The 20,143-nt window shown below is 38.2% G+C and overlaps 1 long non-coding RNA gene across 1 annotated transcript in view; it reads right to left on the bottom strand.

The window, feature by feature from the left end:
* Positions 1-16,249, bottom strand: part of LOC117244091 — a 29,637-nt gene extending 13,388 nt beyond the window's left edge. The window contains exons 1-3 of the long non-coding RNA XR_004496519.1: positions 15,785-16,249; positions 7,563-7,779; positions 1,021-1,288 (exon numbers count right to left, since the gene is read on the bottom strand). This is a non-coding gene — a long non-coding RNA (uncharacterized LOC117244091). The remainder of the gene's footprint in view (positions 1-1,020; positions 1,289-7,562; positions 7,780-15,784) is intronic.
* Between the last annotated feature and the right edge of the window lie 3,894 nt (positions 16,250-20,143).

Raw genomic sequence — 20,143 nt, 5'->3', positions numbered from 1 at the left:
AGTAATTGCAAGGGACTGATTCCAACATGTCTAATGGTTTTGGCCATGGAAATTCAACTGACCTTCAGTAGCACCTATGCACCTACATTCCTTGGGCGCTCTGGAAAATCTGTGTGCATGTACTGGCTCCAGGGAAAGGTCCACTGCTATTATTATAATGTGACTGTGATTTTGAGACCCTGCAATGTACTCAGCTTTATACAAATTTACACAGTAGTATTTGTCAGGTCAGGGTTGCTGACATTGAAGTGGAAAGCTCAAATTGGTGTGAATTACTGAGACCTAACATTGTACTTTGAATTATGACTTTTTATATTTACATGAGATTGTCCTTTGAGTCACATCTGGTTTTTGTGCTGTTTACAAACTGCTCTAAAAAGCTGAGCTGAGAATATTTGCAGTTAGTTCAGCATGTCAAACAGAGAAATAGAATTTAGCTCTATTCTTAAACCATGATTATTTATGTAGCAGGCATGTTGGCCAACAAAAAGAATGAAAGCTGACGGGCATGAAAATAGCCAGTCTGCTCATACATGAGATTTGCATGCAGTGATCCCAGCAGGAGCTTAAAGAGGACTGTGTAAATTGTGAAACACAAGGGTGTATGGTTAATATATGCCAGAATGACCATTTGTGGGGCTACTTAGTGCTACAAATCCCACATGGTGATGAGGCTGTGTAAAGAAGAGCATAAATCACAGACTGGATAGGGTTGGAAGGGACCACAGTGGGGCATCTGGTCCAACCTCCCTGCTTAGCAGGGTCATCCAGGAGCGCATTGCATAGGATTGTGTCCAGATAGTTCTTGAATATGTCCAGTGAGGGAGACTCCACAGCCCCTCTGGGCAACAAGAGTGCATGGTTCTAGTTCATGGTTCCTTGCAAAATAGAGTTCTTCCTCATATTGAGGTGGAACCTCCTGTGTACCTCTTTCTGCCCATTGCCTCTTGTCCTATTGCCCAGCATCACTGAACAGAGCCTGGCTTCATCCTTTTTTGCACCCTTCCTTCAAATACTTACAGACATTGATGAGATCCATTCTCAGTCACCTCTTCTCGAGTCTACAGGCCCAGCTTCCTCAGCCTTTCATTGTAAGAGAGATGCTCCTGTCAAGTAGTCATTTTTGTAACCTTCACTGGATCTGCTTCAGGACTTCCATGTCTCACTTGTATTGAGAAGCCCAGAACTGGTCACAGAACTCCAAGTGTGGCCTCACCAGGGCTGAGGAGAGGGGCAGGATCACCTCCTCCTCCTTGCTGGCAATGCTCTTTCTGGGCATTCCTGGGCTCTGGAAAAATAAAGAAAGAGCTTAGAAAGCTACAGGAGCACGTATGCTCATGTTCTGGGAGCACATGGCTGCTGGTACTGAGTGTGGGCTGGTGCATCAAGTTACCAGTTTAACCTAAAAATGCAGATTAAATATAAGAAGACATGTAGCTATATAAATTACGCACACTCAAATTAATGGAAGATTACATTTAAAATGACTTACAGTTGGGAAATTAAGTAATCAGGGGTGTGAATGCATTTGTATTGTGAGAGTCACAGGCCTTGATCTGATTCCTGCAGACATATCCATTGGTGGCATGTATGCTAAGAAAACTATTACTTGTTTATATTATTGAATGGCATGGACAGAGACTGCTGGATGAGACAGATGATCAACAATTACTTTTAACCATTTTTTCTTGAGAAATGAGTATTTTGGTTTTTTTCTGCTGGCCAGTCTTCTCTTTAATGACTTTAAATCTATTGAACCATCTAATCTAAACTTGATGTGGGGAAGGGGGAAATAGTGTATGTCCTCCAAACCTTGCTAGCTTGGCACATCCAGCATATGAGGCATCAGAGAATCACTCTCTCAAAATGAAGCAGACTCACTTAATACTGCATTTCACTGTCTATTTGTCACTCTTGCTGCTCCTCATATGCAGTCCCAGCAGCAGGTATGCACCAGATAAGGAATTTTCACAGTGCCATGAATTTTCTTTTGGCAACTGCAGGTCTTATCAACCAAGTACCTTGCAAATACAAAGTAAGCTTTACAATGATAAAGGGAAAGATAAGTGTTATTATCTATATTCTATGGAAAAGGATCTAAATATACAGTGCCACCAATTTTGTGTGCTTCTATAGTCATTTGTGTAAAATGGGACACAGCTAGATTTTTGTGATGTTCTAAGAACTGAACATTCTCAGAGAGAGCTGAAAAAAGTCAGGACCACTGACAGGGCCATCCATCCCGTGACCTTGGGGAGGCAAATCTGTCAGTTCTGATCTCCTGCACTGTTCTGTCGTATGTATTCTCTGCTAGAACATGTACGGTTTTGTGTGACTTGTCCTTGTAAACTTATTTGTCTCTACATAATACAGTGGACTCAGGTGAGGCTGGAAACTGAAGGAATTGGGAATAAATTACTGCTTTTTCAACACAGAGTGTAAATTGTGGAAAGGTGAGAATCTTGGCATTGAGAATGTGAAGAATATCTTACTCCACTTAATAACAAGCTACAATGGGAAGCAGTTTGTCCACTGCCAGTATCTGACAGTCTCTTGCTCTCTCTTTAATCCACCTTTCTCTAGCTCACATTTCTGAAGCCCTGCAAGCTCTTCAGTCTTCAAGATCCATCGCACAATCCCAAGGCTGGCTGATGGAGTAAAGCAAAACTTTTTCCTTTAGCACCTATATTTCTCTTACTGTGTTCTTTTTTTCCCCTTTTCCCCATGGCAAAGAATCTATGTGATGAGTATTTTTCAGACATCTCTGATGGCTGTGTCTAAGGGAGAAAGGAAGAAGGAATAAAACAGACAAAATATGAAAACTTCTGCAAAGACAAAACCAAGAGGGTACTTATTACACTTAAAATGCTGCAGGATGAGCAGAAGTATAACTCTGGAACAGCATGCTGGTATGGCTGTCTCCTTGATGATGGAAGTTTTTATGGGATCAGAATACAAAATCTTTCTCATATTTTATTTCTATTAAATTGTCAGGTCAAAATTGTCAGAGTTTATAATGTAATTTTTAAGTGGTTTAATTTCATTATATATACCATAGTGTCATCTATAAAAACTACTGAAATATATAAAACACATAAAATCTTTGTCTGAATAGGCAATTGAAAGCTGCATTTTACAGCTTATCTATCCTGTTTCCTTACCAGAAGGAAAGCTTCTAGTTTATCGTTCTTTTCATTACTTACATAGCATTCTGTAAGTAATATTGACTCAAATCAGCAAATTCTTATACAATGTAATTCTGCATAAAGTGGGAGAAAAGGAGAGAGAAGACTGCAAAGGTTTTGTCAATATGTGATGAAACCAAAAGTCTTCTCACAAAGCTGATATTAAACTATTTTGGGTTTTAGATGTACATAATTTTATGCAGCCAAAATGAAGGTGCCTTTTCCCATATTGAACTGTTATTGACATAAATAAAATTTTTGTGCAATATTTTATTTAATTTCATAAAACGAATCCAACAGCAAAACTGCATAATTTTGTATGGCAACATAACTTTGTATTCATGGCTGATTTTTTCCCCTTTACACAGAAAAATAATGTGGGTTGATGCAGTGTCCTAACACAATAGGGGCTAATGAATAGAGCTTGCTGTACTCAAGAGACTGCAGTTCAATTACTAGTGGTGCCAATCAAGTCAGAAATATTAACCATGGTAACAGCAGTTTTGAGTTACATGGAATGAGGCCGTGGCTTCTTGGGGAAGATCGCCTCTTGGGAGGGATGGGAATATTCACAGTAAGAACTGCAGAAGGTCAGAGACTGCTTCTTTATGGCAAAGGAGAGCAAGACAGCTCATGCCACAGAAAGGTTTCTGCTGTTTTGTACCTTTTAATTGCAAGTGCATCTGAGAGTTCATAACACGTAAGTGTGACTAACTATGTGATCCATGCATAACCTATAGAATTGGATTTCCTATGTATAAGTGTATAGCAATTACTTAATCATATGAAAGATAAATTATAAATCAGATTAGGTCCTGAGTACGAGTAAAATGTTGCTGAAGTCAGTGTGACTAGGCTGAATTACACCAATCAATTCTGTAGCCTTTTATGAGGATTTATTTAATATAGTGCATTTGTTCTGCTGGCTGGTGATCAGAGTGAGGATCCCTTGATGTGATACAATGGCAGTGTTATGTATTAGTAGCATGAACAGGAAGCAGCTGGCATCCTGTTCAGAAAACAATCTCAGTTTTTATTGCAGAGAAGAATATTGAAAAACAGTGTGTGTGTGATAGGCCTAATCCTTAAAAATGTGTGAGTTTGGATAGTGTCCCTTTTAATTAACTAGTCACTTCTGGACTAAATCTAGATTTGTTTCTTGTCACAGAAAGATCTTCTGCTGTTTGTCCTTTGGAATATAGAGAAAAACAGCTAGAGCCCCAAAATGGGTTTTTTTGCACCTGCCTTCTGCCTCTCTGTCTCTTCCAGCTGGTGAGTGTGCTCAGTTGTGGAGTGTTTTTCCCCTTCTCTTATTCATGAAGACATGGCATGTCTCTTTGGTCAGCATCACTGAAACATTTTCTATTCTTTGTCTTGGATGCCATTAAAAGCCAGCTGTTAAGGATGGTTACTGTGTTGTTGGAACTTAGTCTTTGTTAACTGAAACTTCTGGAAAAATTTAGGATGGGTTTCTTAAGTGTTGAAGAGTAATAGGAGCCTATAAATTAATTTGAATCTGACTGCAAAGTGGTGAAAATAGTGAGTATTTGATATCTTTTCTGAAGATTTTGGAACATGCAGAAATTAACATGACATCTCTGTAGGGTAAACAGGTGTTGTATGTGGACAGGGCAGCTGGAATATAGAGGTTTCTCTTGCGAAGTTCAGACATCTGAAATGAAGCCATCCTAATTCAGTTTCACCATTATAGGCCATTCTTTTAGTCAAACACGGCAGTCTGGAGGGTTGTTTCACCACAACCATCTTAAAACATATCTCAGATTAAGAGGAAGAAATGTCTCCAGAAATGGAGCTTAGGGGCAATTTGTCAATGCATGTTTGGGCTCTAAAGCCAGCTGACATGAAGTGGCTTGATGAATGTGTCTGACAACGTAGGAAAACTGGCAGCGAAAGAAGTGAGGGCAGGCAAGGCTTTGTAGTAACTGAGTCTGTGTTTGGCTAACAAGAGGTTGAATTTTAATTCCACTTTTAACCTACTGTCTATTTGACCTGAGATAGGGTTATTTTCCATTATTATCTCCTTTTTACCCCTCTTCTTCCTCCGTGCTTAGTCTGTTTTAAGTATTGATCATTTATTTATTCAGTGTGGGAGACATTCCTTCTTTTTTCCTAGTGAAGACTGAATCCTGGTGTCTTACTCATAGTAAAAAATGTGAGCCATCTGGTTAGGATGTCCTGGCAAAAATGCTCTTAAGTCATTACTGTTTCAATTGCATTAATGACTTTATCAGTGGAAGAGGATGAGAAGCCACTTTCATGTTTCTTAGAGCAATGCCCTGACCACTGAGCTAAACTGTGATTTACTCGCTGGATTGATAAATAACCAATTAATGTGAGACATCACCAGAAACAGATTAGGAGGAGGTTAGTGTTTAGATCAACTGGCAGTCTCTTGTTAAAGCATTTGCTTGAAAGAATGAAAGATTTTAACATAATATTCAGGTTGTGTTATGACTGGTTCAGAACAGTGCCTGAGGCTAAGGTAGTCTACAGGTTCAGTAGCCATCAGGCTACTGGGCTATTTTCTAGTCAACTCAAGGAATATAAAAATAACAGTAGAGAGTGTCTGAATAGTCTAAATGCCCAGTTAAATGTCTTTGGAAATTCTCTGGAGAAAAGTGATTTGGGTTAAAATTGTGTTTAGTGAAGGACAGAATGGGACCAGTCCCATGACTGAGCAGAGCCCTAATAACTGGAACAGAGTAAGTAACCAGAGTGATAGTTAACAACATTATCAGCATCTAGCTCTCAAACCCTAATTGTACTTGTTCAGTGTAAATCCAGAAATAATTCCAGGATTCCTGAAATTATACTTCTTGGCAAATGCTGTATATTATTTCACCTGATCTTGATTTGTCATAAAATCATCCCACAGCACTTCTCGAGTTCCTCATAATGGCTGCTTTAGTAGGCAATATGTGAAAATACAGGAAACAAAAATTTGGAAACTATGTACCCTAAATTGCATCCTTGGCTCTATTTGTTTCAGTGGAACATTCTGCATTATCTAAGATCTTCATTCCTTTAATTTCTATTTTACTTCTTCTCTAATGAATCTTTATCAGATAATCTCAGCCATTTTGGCAGTATTCTCCACAGCAAAAGTTGTTAATTAGCAAATTAAAAGGCACCATCTCAATTTTAAAATTTTTTCCTCCAAAAAATTGCAGTTAAAATAACCGGTGTTTTGGAACCCTTCCCCCTCCTCTGAGTGCAAGTGTAGGAAAGGAAATCTGTTTAGTCCTTACTCTTATACTGTATTGATTTACCTGTAATCAGGTGCTTGCTCTGGGGAATTTAGGGAAAAACAGTTCAGCATGGCAGATGAAAATTACAAACTAAGTTTTATGCAATGTTTTAGGATGAATGAGACTCCACTTTTAGTGTCCCTCACTATTGCCTCTCCTCAGCTCCTGTCTGCCATATGAAGAAAAGTGCTAGCAAAGTATTTGTGCTAGAATATGGATTTAATAACAGGGTAACTGTTATTTCTGACCTTATAGAGAAAGTTAGTTGAATGATATTCAGGCCAGATCTACAATCAACTTTTTTATTAACAATATTGCACTCTCTGCAGGGAAGGAAATATCTCCATAACAAGCAAAAAAATCTCAACAGGCCAACCAAAAAAAAAATTGAGGGCCTTGAGTCTAGTAAACCTCATAAATTGTTTAACCTACATTTTATTTTTTCTTATTTAGAAAAGTTAGGACAATAGTTTCTCTTCAGAAAATGTTTGCTATCAAATAATATGAACTAGTCAGTTATTTCCTTGCTGAAAACACAATTCATGATGTGCAATATGATCTTGATGGTCCTTTCAAATGATTGCAGGTTACAAGATATCAATAGTGCACTTCCTTGTAAAATATACTTTAGCTTCAATATGAGGTTTATCACTGCCTTGTGTCTGAGTAGTCACTGGCAACAGTCAGGCCAGAATGATAGCAATGTTGTGCTTGGTTGAAATATACAGGATGTTCCCATGTATGGAGCAAAGTTATTCTTTTAACAGGTGAAAGTGAATTCTGTGGTATAAACAAAAGAACCCCAAGAGCTTCACAGAGGTGATACACCATAAGCTAAGAGGCTGGTGAGCCTGGCCCTCAGATGGCATAAAAATGAATTACTGTCTCAAATCAGCATAAGGAGCTGAAGTGAGGCAGAGGCAGATTAGAAGAGTGTGGAAATGGGAACTGCCTTACTGCTGTGACAGTAATTTACCTGCACTGCAGCTATCTTATGAAAATAGGATGTCAGCAGCCCATGTGTTCAAGATGCATGTCTCTGCAAGGGCAAAGCACAATATCTGCTTGAGGCAGGAGTGGGAGAAACTATGAGCTGCCTATGTCTTACCACATGAATTTCAGCTGGAAGGCTTTCTGCTCCAGAAGAAGCTCCTTGTTTTAGAAGACTTCTTATTTTCTTGTGTCTCTGTCTGAGTGGCTGTGGAGATGACATAGACTTTATGTCCAGTCTGGTGCAGAGAAACTGGGAAGCAGAGAGTTGACACTGTAGCCCAGAGGAGGAAAACTCTATAGCAGACAAGGAACAGCCAATGCATATCAGCAACCTGAAGAAGATAGTAAATGATTCCATTACCAAGGTAATCATATACATTAACACAAGTTTCAACACCATAGTCTTTCTTATTTAATAGCTAAGAATGGAATGGAAGATAATTATCTAATTCACTTCAGGGCAGTGAATTAGATTATGGAGAGTAAGTTCAGAGCAAAGAGTAAGTGCAATCAGACATCCATGTGCATGAAAATCTTTCTGAAGCAGAATGTAACCTTGTTAGCAAAGAGAAGATTCCTTAGTGCTATTATCCTGCTGAACATGAAGAGTTATCCAGGATGTTATTTTGTTATCTTCTTGACTAGTTGTTGATCTTTCCAAAGAGACAGAGCCACAATCTAGGCCTTGAACAACTCAAGAAGTGTGGTTTGAAGAATTGTGGAGGTGCATAAATATGTTGTAATAAACTGATGTAAATGGCAGGGGAATGATTCCATTTTTAGAAAAGAAATGTGACTGCCATTATTATTGTTTGTTTAAGAGTCCTGCAGTTTCTTCACAATTTGTACAGATGTGTTCAATTTCAGCCATTTGCCCTGTCAGTTTTTCTGATACATGGTACATCATTTTCTTTAAGATGCCTAAGTGGTGATGATTAGTGGTGTGTGATGAATGAACAAGGAAACTTTACTTTAAAAGGAAGAATTTTCTATGTGTTCTATATGTGAAAGTAAAATGTAGGCTCTTCATTGTAAATTATATGTTGCTGTAGCTCCTGCTTCATGTTATGTTGAAACACCACAGCCCAAACAACACTGAACATGTGCGATGGCTGTAAGATGTTAAAGTAGAAGCAGAGAGCCATATATCAGAGTGTCAACATCCTTAACATCCAGTCACTTAATCCCTAGCAGCCTCTGGTACAAGTTAGATTACCCTGGAAATACGTGTGCAGGCTCTCTCTTTTAGCAGGGTGTCCATGTAAGTATGAGCTTTCTGATGTAAAAACAGAAAGCAAACTGTATTTTAAAAGCATTAGTACTGACGTTGGAATGCTTTGGCTCATTTGGTTTACTAAGTTTAAAATTATGGCTGTTGAAATGTTTAACTCTGCCATCTCTTAGTGACTCTGCAACGGAAGAGTAAAGCACAATGTGCTCTTATTTTCATGTCTTCCAAGGTGCAAGGACCTGGATGTGAAGAGCAGCTAATCACTGACCTGCTGAGGCTGGAATATCAGGTTAGAGGGACTTTGAAATTAGCTTCTCAGCCAATTCAACAGAGCTGATCTAGGAATGCTGCTAGATGCACGTGCTTAGCAATGCCTCATTTCCATTCTGAAAGGTCTGAGAACAACTATAGCTTGTAGATGACTTTAGTGGTGATGCAGCTGTAGGTAAACACTGAAATCTTTCTATATTATGTCTCTGGAAAAACAAGAGTGACCTGTACTATGGATAAATGAAGAGAGAAGGCAGACTTTGACAGGCTATATCCACTAATGAAAGGTGGATAAATTCCATCAAAAATTCTGAAGATCCATACTGGACTCCTATCCCTTTCCTTGGTTTGCTTTGCCTTACTTTGATTTCCTTTCTATTCATAAATGAAGCAATATAACAGAGGATGGAATCACCATATCTACTGGAGTCACAAAATCAGAGCAAAAGACCTATCTCTATGTATAGTGCTGGACTATAGTTCTATTCAATGAAACAAGGCCGGCCCAAAATTTGAGAGGAGGTGACAAGAGGTAAAGCTCCATCTCTTGCCTTTACCAGGAGTTGAAATAAATATAGAAGCATTCCAGGACATATAAACATCCAGCTTGTTTCTTCCCTAAACACAGAAAAACGTAACATTGATAAAATTAGTGAAAAATGAAGCAATATGACCTACTATAACCCACATGGCTACTTTCTCTGACATAGATGCTTCCAGGATGCAGATGATGAAGAAAAAAGGTTGCCAGTTCTCCACACAATAGATCAGTAGATTTGTATTCACCACTGACTCATGGTCAGTCAATGGAGTCATGGGAGATTATCTGCAAATGAAATCTGGAAATATATTGAGAATTTTTCTATTACCTTCAAGTAGATTATAAGAGTACAGGGTAATTTTGATTAATTTGAAGGACAGCAATGATGCCCTGGCCCTAAATGTTTGGGAACCATCTGCTGAAAGGCAGTTTGTCCCAAAGAAATGCTGCTGACTGCCTCTAGAAAATGACCGAGATTGTGAGTTTGTATTTGTTAGGGTTAAAAATTTCATGAATAACCAAGAAAGTGAAAGAAGGGAGGATTCTGTATCAGAATTTCTGTCTGTGGGAGTAAAGAGAAAGAGAATTAGAAATACGGTCAGTGAGGGTAAAATTCACTATTTGAGGGACTGGATACTACTAATAGTACTGTGTCATTTTGGAAAAAATTATGTCAGTTTCGGAATCCAGACAATTAGTCAGCTTTTCTGGCATTGTGATATTGTTTCAGTCACATTACTTTTTGGGAAGGAGCTAGATTTATGGCGTCAGCATCCATTTTCTTGGACAACTAGAAGAATACTCATATGTCATTTCATTTTCTCCTTTTCTTTTTCTGAAATGTCAACATGTCCCTAGATGAAGTGCTTTAGAGGGAGGCCACTGTGAGGCTGCACTGTGATAGTAGACACATATGTGGAGTTAGAACCACAGAACACCCATAATTGCAGCTACTTGGGCTTCTTTTTTGAGAACTAAAACATCTGCCTGGAAAGAAGAGATAACTCTGGAACATGCCCTTAGCTTTCTTGTTCTCTTTTTAAAAAAACAAGATAGAAATAGTGTTGGTGAGCAGCTCCTCCAACAACATTATTAATATGTTTGGGTTTTTTTGTTCCTACCATGAAGAAAGGGATTGTGTGCACCTCTCTTTCAGCCTTTTAAAACTACTAGCTTTTCTAATAGTAAGAAAAAAATACATCCATCATTTGTGATAAGCCAAATTTAGGTTTAATATGAGTTCCTCCTTGCAATTAGAGACAATATAAAGGTATGTAGAACTATAAAACTGCCATGCACAGCATTGTAGTCTGGCTTCATGAAAATCATGTTTTTCTTGCTAAACACTGAGTTATATTGACAGTGGAGTTGATATGCCTTGCAATCAGGCATTATTTGATCAGGCAGTTCTTGTTGTACTGTACATAGATACAGAGTTTCTTTAAATACAATAAATAAAAGTAAAATCTTATACAAGGCAGCACAGCTTAGTAATTGCTGTTTTGGAGCTCACGTCGCTGCAGTTATTTAGCTCAGCATTTCATCTCCAGCTGCAGCACAATTTTTGCCAAATATAGATAAATGAAGTTAAAGTTATTGGCAACGACTAGTTCTGTATCCCTGTTTCGAGTTCATAGATTTCATAGGAGAGGCCTTCCTTTATTTTTGTAGCAAGCAATTGTTTTGAACTCTGAACTTCTTCACGTTCCAGCACAACACAGTGTTTTCAGTTCTACTTTATCAGGCAGATACTGGTAAACAGAGAGAATGAGCAGGTTCCCTGTTTGAGAAATATACCACATGAAATATGAGGGAGGAACAAACTCAGAAACTGAACCTCACTCAGCATATTTTAGGAGTTTAATATAATCTTGATGTTGAATTTCCAGTCAGGGCCTTTCAGAGTGGGATGTCTAACTGGGCAATGAGCAAATGTCATCACTCTCTATGTTGTATGAGGTGACCTGGTAGTATGATCTGCTGATCTGCTGCAGACCATCACTGCAAAGTCACTACAAACCACATAAAATTTCTAGTTTCTTTAGACCTTCTGTAGAGTAAAATTTGTTTCATTTGAATTTAATAAATGAGACAATACAAAAAATGATAGAGACATAATATTGAACTTATTCTAAATCACTATAGCACAAACTATTAAACAAACTCAAGACTTTCAAATTTAGACATATACTTCTGTTTCTTTAGATTTATTCAATTATATTTCCTTCTTGCTGTTGTGAAAACATATTGCCACTTTTACAGCTGTCTAGTGTTTATCTGTAAACAAGTAATGGGGGTCAGGAATTGCTGGTGTTTCCCTCTGACCCACCTGGCTCCTTTCCTTTGATCTGTGATCCCTTCTGCTAAAAGGGAAATGAAATGTCCTACTATCCAGAAAGCAAACTCGTGCAGCTTTTACTTTGAATGGATATGCACGACAAAACACATCTCAAACACTGCTGTGAAACAGCACTTCCTTCTTTATATCCAAACACTGGCCTGGAGTTTGTTTCCACAGAGTTTCTATACTAAAAGCACATGCAATTCTTTTGTCATAAGCTACTTTTGTCATGATAAATTCACTTGGGACCCTAGATTCAGAAGTAGCAAACTCTAAATTTACATTGGGAAGATGCCTGAATTTTTCCAGTGAGATTTCAAAGGAAAAACATATTTTTCAAAATTAGGAGAACAAGCAATTAATTTTTTTTGTCTGTGAAATTTGCCTGATTCTTTCAGAGTGACTGGTTTCAGTTAAAGAGTACGCTTCTCCTTTTTGTGATTTCTCACCAGCTTTACTTTTTCTTGTGAGTTTCACTTCACAGATCCTATGTTACCCCATTTTCCAAATGAAGTTATAGGCTTTAAAAAAAAAAATACCCCAAATACAAAAATCTCTAACACAGCAGCAAATGAAAATCAGATATTTGTATTTGCTTCCGTAAAATGGAAGAGAGCAAATGTTTCATTAGCTAACACAGAAGGATTTTGAATAGATGTTATGGAATGATCCACTTTTCAGATTGTACTGATTGAGATATTCCTTTAACAAGCTCAGTTAAAAACATCTCCTATCTCTTTTGAAATTCATGGGGTCTCACAATGTAAAACTTCTTATCATGCTATTAATATATTATTTTATACACTGCTTTCTTAACTAAAAAAGTCTGAAGCATATTACAATTAGAAATGATGGGGGGGTTTGCATAAGAAATGTTGATGAAAACAATATTTTTCACTTTAAAAATATGCTATAAAAAAATAAAGCTTATTTTAAAGACAACATATTTTTCCTTGACCGCTATTTTATGGGAAAAGGGTACTGTTTCTCATGGATGAAAAGAAAAAATATTTATCCTTCAATAGATGCTTATAACACAGCAGCAAAGTTCCAACACAAAATTTAGGATTATTTTTATTAGAAGCACTGTTTAAGCCTCATGTTCTCCCTGTAAAGTGTGAATAATATGTATTTTACAAAGGAGTGGATAGAGATATTACTGGTACTCCAAGCTTATAGGGTGAATTGTGCAGTCAAAACAGAACAGCATGTTTTACATCCCTATCTCCTGTTCACAGTACTGAAACAGCTGAAAATTGGAATTTTTCAATATGGGAAGAAACTGGAGATTTTCCCAGTATGATTCTTCCTTCTAATGAGAGCAACAAGTAATAGCAAATAACAGTTTTGATGTTCCAGCCAATATCTCAAGGATTGTTATTTCTGTTACTACTATTGGTGAAACTTCTCACCTTTGGACAAAAAAAGCTTTTATTTTCTGAACATGTTACATGGAGTATAACTCCAACTAATGCAGCTGTCTCTAATTTATACCAATAAATGAGGTATACAGGGATCGGGCTCTGTACTAAAGAGGAGATATTTCTTAGGGCTGGATGTGTATCTCTGGTTCCTACTGTCTCTCATATGCTGAACTTGACTGCTTCAGATAACTGTACTTTCTCATGGCTGCTCATACAGATCACTACCCATGTGATCAAGAATATATTTTGTAATATTTGAGTATTTCTGGTTCTACTGAGGAGGGCATCAATCCATGCTGTTTGTGCCTCTGCCAAAACCCATGTATGGCCAGGCCTAGCTTGGTCAGAAGGCAAATATTCACAGTCAAATGTAACCATTTTTCATCCTGGTTATTTCCCTCACAATTAATCAACCTGACTAGAAGGCTGATCTGGTCTCATCTGCTACGTAGCTGGGAAGCAGAGAGCAAAACCAGAGCCTTTTTGATACGGAGGCTGCATTCCTTCAGCATGTCCCTCCTGAAGCGTAGTTTACCACAGCGGCTCTTGTTTGAATGTACAGAGCTCACCTTCCCCTTTGAGTGACATAACAGCAGCATGATGTGAAAATAAAGTGAAAAACTCTAAGGAATGTTTCTCTTCAAAGCACACATGCTCATACAAATGTACACAAATGAGCTCGTTTGCACACTGAGGCAAATGCAGGCATCTGCACACGCACAGACTCACACCCTGTCACATTTGGCTCAATAGCCAGCGTGGTTAAATAATGTCAATAGCAGAAAGTCTTACAGTGCTGACACTTCCTCTGGCTGTAAAATATTTACTGTTCCTTTAAAACTGTGAATAAAAAAAGGTCAGTCTGTATACTGAGCAAGGAGTGAAAAAAAGAAAAAAATTTCCTTTTTTTTTTATTAGAAAACACTTGAAACTTATCATGTGCAGCAGATGGGAGTAGAAAATGCAGCTTGAAGACAGTTATATAAATATATCCTTGATGTCTGTTTTGCTTTTCAATTTGCAGTGAAAAGTACAAAGGTAGAGTAGAGCGCCAGTCAGGGCTGCACTGTGTCTCTTGATATCCATTCCAGATGTTGGCTAGACTTTGTGGAGCCAGGCTTATGGCACTGAGGCTGGAGCTAGTTGTCTTTTCCTCCAGGTGTGATGCTTCATGCTGATCCCCCCACATGCTAGCCTGTCTTATCCAAACAGTCTAAGTTCTGTGACAGGCATCTACCACCTTTTTGACCAAAATTCACCTCCCCCCCTGCCCCCACCTCAACACTGTCCACCCACCCCAACTTCTTTCAGCTCGATGGGCTCTGCAGACAAGCCCACTTGTCCCTGCCTATCATTCTGTCACTTCAAAAGCAAGCCCCCCTAAAAAAATGAGCTCTGACGTGGTTCTCAAATAATGCTAGTCAGTTAGTAGCTGCTTTGAATATTCCTCTTTGTGTTTTGAGAGTGTCTGGAGGTACTATTTGACACCGAGTATGTCTGCCAAGCCTCTAATGGTAGTTCTCTGTTTGTGCATGCTTGTAAAGGATTTTACACTGTAATATTTTAACTCCCTGATTAAACATTGCTAAGCACAGAAGTATATCATAAATCTCACAGGCGCCAACTCCATTTATCTGAATGTTAGTTACTGTCTACGGTGGGTAAACAAATTACAGCAGAGTTTATTACAATATATGGGGCCACGATGTAGCTCTATTAATATCTTGTACCCCCTGGAAATATATCGTTGGCTCACAGTCTGAATTTTTTCTATTGAACAATTAAAAACAAATTCTGAATGGAGGGTGGGAGGGTGTGTGAGAGGGAGGGGGGAGTATCAGGCACTTCCAAGGGGAAACTTGCTGGGAGTAACAATAAAGAGCTGCAATATCAAATTACTACTATCCTGGGTTTGAGGTCAGTACATATTGAGTTAGTTGTAAGATATTGAAGTAGAAACTTTTCTAGTTTGGAATGCATTAATGCTGCTAAAGCTGCCAGAAAAATATCTAGAAAACATTTGAGTTGGAGAGGGCAGAAACAAAGAAGAATGTTAACAAGTAAAAGCACTGGAATCTTTTCCTTTCCTAACTACATGCAGCACATTTGCAGAGACCATTCTCATTAATGCTAGAATGTTTGAGGTGCATGGAACCTTCATGTGTAGAGAAGGAGGTCAGCACTGGAGAGGTTGGAATATTTCCACGTCCATTTGCAAAAATAGTCACTTCTAATTTTTTATCAATTTTCTCACCCCACAAAAATAATCCCAGTGAAGCAATCAATGGAAGCTCTGTTTTCTCAAAGTGCAGAATAAATGACCAAAAAAAGTAAGAATTCTACTGGGAGGCTTTTGGAGGGACAAGTTTAATGCCATTTAAAATGGTTTGTGATATGTTTCAGTATAGAAATAAGAATAAAGAAAGAAGTGCTGTAAGTTTTAAGAAAATTCATAACAACTACTAAAAGTGATTTCATCACTAAAAGAAACATAATCAAGATAAAAATAAATGTGTAAATCCATGCTTACTTTTGATATTATAAAAGCATCACTGCTACTTGTCCTGAAGCATGAAGTTGTGAAGTTGAGGCTGGAACTATCAGGTTGTAGATTACTTGCAGTAGTGTAATCATGATGGTAAAATAAAATAAAGGGATGCTCCTCCCCTAATTCTGCACTGATGCCTGCAGGGGCCTGCAATCTTTGATACAAGCTGACAACCCTGACACCATGTTCAGTGGGAGCAGGAACAGCTAGCTGCTATCTCCCTTTCAGGAAACCACAAACAACATATTTTACAAACTGGAAATGAGTTCATTACTTGCAGGGGCAGGGCAGGATAATGTTCTGATGTTCTTAGCTGGGCTCCAGTGGACAATAACACAAACACTATCCTTCATAAAAGCAACTGAAGCTTGGTAAAAATAGAAATCCAAACATTTTTAAAGTTTTTCCATATTGCCAGTACTGTAAATCATCATATAACATTGTATAGCAACGGATGAAAATATGTCTGCAACTAATAAAATTAACACCACAGACTTTCACTTAAGGAGTTTGTCTTCACATCAAAAAAGAAGTAAGACTAAATTAATTGCTAGCCTTTTCCTACTAAAACCAGTGCATTTAGGCCAAGGCTGAACTCAATTATGAGATTCTTAAAGAAATCCAAGCACCACATTTGTGTCAGTTTGTAAAGATCTTGTTTATATACATACTCATAGCTTGATTCAACAATGTGTTTGGCGCTCTGGCCTGATCCACCAAAGCATTTAATCACATGTGCAGGCATGCAGGCGATTTCTTTCACATCAGTTAAAATATTTATGTGCTTAACCTTAAGCACATTGAAGGGCCAAGCCTGCAATGAAATTCCTTTTTTTAAAAGAAGGCCATGCAATGAAAGCAATGCAGTTTGCAAAGGTACTGTCAGGACATGTACCATCTCACCACAGCAAAGGGAGCATGAAGGTGCTGGGCTCCACTCGCCCATGCTCTGGCTCCATGCAAGTAAGGAGCTCCAAGGATTATCTCACAAAGTGTGTAGGACACAACTCTTGATTACTGAGGTGGAAGGTTCAAGTGAAGTGTGTCCTGACTTTTAAAAAAATTAGGAACGTTTTAAGAATAAAATTTGATTCTGCACCCTGAAATATTTTGGGTAATCAAACCAAGACTCTGGAAAGTGTTCTGATCCTGGAAGGACTCACCCTTTACAATCCTATGAAGTAGAGTAGTGTTTGTCAGAGGGATGCCAAATAAACCAAAATGTAATTTCCTGTAGTTGAACATTTGCACCTCAACTGGAACTGATTAAGAATGTTGAATCTAATAAGTGGAAAAAGAGGGGCAGGATGGTCACAGGCTAGAGAAATTTTTTTGAAAAGTTTCTGGTGAGGGGACTCTCTGGGGATATCAGAAGATATTTTGGCAAAATATGAGAGGTGGGAGAGTAGGATAGGGAAGATAGGAGAAGGAATGAACCCTTTGAAGCTGACAAGGGAGAACAACAGAACAGGACAGTTAAGTGATGGAAAAGGCTTGAAGCAGGATGGTGGTTATACAGGCTTGTCCCTGGAAGAATAATTGGATGAATCAGAGGGTGAGTTAGCTGCCATGCTGGCATCCTCAAGAAACTTCCCATTGCAGGCTACAAAGAGTCACTGAAGGGCTTACATCCTCTGGGTCCTGGAGAGAGGAAGGAAAATGTGATGGTGAATACTGAGGTGAGCAAGGAAAGATAATCAAGGTCTTGAAACTGTCTTAAAATAAGAGCTTAAAAGGAACTAAAAAGAGCTTCAGGAACCAAGCAGAAAGAGCTGACACTGTGTTGATGTACATTCTGGGGTATATAAGGGCAGATCAAGAAAATGGCTTTGTTCTGAGACTGCAACAGCTGTCAGGCAAAGGAAATGAAATGTTCCCAGTAAGGATGGCTTCATCCTATGCTATCTGATCAAGAAATTTTGGAGGAAATAAAGAAAGGGAATGACAAATAGCAATCCTGTTGGACAGATCAGTTGTGACACAGATAATTTTGACCCTATTTTCAATGATGTGAAAGTCTTTTAAGACTGATCCATCTTGTGAACTTAAAGTTTGGGTGTCATTTATGGTAGAGAAAGCTGATCTCTTGATTTCATATTTACAGACTCAATGGCAAGAGAAAAATCTATCAAACACTCAAAGATGTTTGAATGACTTTGTGTACAATCAATGATTCTGCTATTCTTTCCACAATATTGAATGGCATAATCATGGACTGGTGAGATTGATGAAGTTATCAAAAGGGACTGCAATGTTTATTGGTACTATAATATTAAGCTATGTTCTGGCTATATACTGGATTTTTATGAACATTCACCAGTTATGTTAATTGGCAAAAATATTTTGATGCACATTGTTTAAATATAATTCCAAATGTCATTGTCAAATTAACAACTGTTTGTATGCAATGAAAACACTATTGCTTTAATTAAATCAGGGAACAAACCCTGGTAATAGAGGACCTCAGGTTCAAATCCAATTTATATCACTTCTGAGTTTTCAAGTGCCATGAAATTTTTCTGGCATCTCTCTCAACAAAATCACATTGTGTCAAATCATGGTAGAGTATATCTGACTCAAATCTATATTGGTTTTTGCTTAGTCAGCAATGGGATTTTGTATCAAACTTTTGAGCATATGCACAATTTGAAAGTTACATTCTTTAATCTTTTTATTGCTACTTGCTTAGAGGTTTCCTGGAGCAATACTGAGTTTCAAGATGGGGAGAATCAAATGAAGTAATAGGCAAAAGTTACTTCAAGTGTAATGGCCTGCATGATAGAAAGCATGGAAATGCTCATGAGAGAAGGAAATGAAATGAGTCCATGGTCTGAACCACAGATGTAGTGACCAGTTAAAATCCTGAGCAGAAAATCAATCAAGCAGTGTTAACCACAAAGTTAGAACATCTGGCTTATGAAGTCACTTATCTACACGGCACTAGAAGCTGGAATGATGTAATAGACAAAATATCATATTGTTTTCCTAGCACTTGTGCTTTCTTTAGCCATTTACTTTTCACTGCTCTTTAAAGAAACTCCTAGATGGACCTTGGGTTTGATTTCTGTGCTATTGTTGAGGTGTGTCCTGGGAAGTCCCTGTCACACAGATCTCTTCACAACATTTGGTGACAAACATATTTGTGGGCAATTGCCCACAACTCCTGGAACTCAGCAACAGCTTAAAAAAAAGTTACAGAACAATTTACATAGATTAATTAATGACTAATTAATTAATTAATTAATTAAATGGAATGCTTCCTTTATTTGAGAATTCATTCAGTGTTATTGTGACGAATTTTCTACAGATTAATTTCTTTTATGGCTTTTGTTGGTGAAGAAGTTCCACCTGTGTTTTCCAGGGGTTGTGGTCCTAAATGTTTGTAGTCTTAAATCAACATCCTTTTATTATTACTTTTTTTTTTTTTACTTCAGGATTTTAAACTTTAAATTCTATGCCACCTAAGTTCTGCTTGTGCTGAATGCTAAAAGATGACATCTTGACTGCATGATACAAGTCTTCCATAGCTTCAGTAAGTTTTCAGAGAACTGTGTCTTTCTCTGAAGATACAGAGCACTCCAGGCACGTTAAGAAAAACATACCTCACCCAGCACTGGTGGAGAAAGGCTTAAAATGCCGTTCCTCTGGTGCCATAGTGACAGGTGTCCCCAGTGCCTGCAGCCACACCAAGGGATTGAAGCTGCCTGCACCTGTGATCCATCTGGTCATGTTTTCACACAGACATGAAATGCAAAAAGTTGCACTAGGTGGTTTTCCTGCTGCACTCAGGAGGTCCATGGACTGCTTGGGTTTCTGATGGATGCTTTAGAGAAGGTCAAAAAGGCCCCTCTCTCCATCTATGGCACCTTGGCATGATTCACAAGAGCAGTCAAAATTCGGGCCTGTGTGAAGACTGGCTGTTTAGAAAGGGAGAGCCTGTGACAGAAATACTTTTGTGACTTATAACAAGGGGAGCCAGTGTGCTAAGAAAGGAACACATAGCTGCAGGCTAGATGAATTAATTTTACTAGGACTGTGTGTGTCACAGCCTTGATAAAGCTCAGTTCTCTTTGTACATTCCAAGCTGCTGTGTTTGGGTAATATTACAAGATATCTAAATGTTTTAAGCTTTCTTATGATTTAGTTTCAGTATGATTTAGCCACTTTCTGGCAGACTTCTTTGATTTGTTCTTTATCTACTATTGTTTCAGAAAAGGAAGACTCCTAGAGCCCATTGCCATCTCCCCTACTTCTCAAAGCCTATCTTTTCCCAGAACTCCACATTATGGTTGACACAAACCCACAGTTCATTTTCTCAAAGATGAAATAGCTGAGGTGAAC

The sequence above is a fragment of the Parus major genome, chromosome 3, assembly GCF_001522545.3.
Source record: "Parus major isolate Abel chromosome 3, Parus_major1.1, whole genome shotgun sequence".
In the NCBI taxonomy this organism is placed as follows: Eukaryota; Metazoa; Chordata; class Aves; order Passeriformes; family Paridae; genus Parus; species Parus major.
This window is presented reverse-complemented; position numbering and strand designations above follow the sequence as displayed.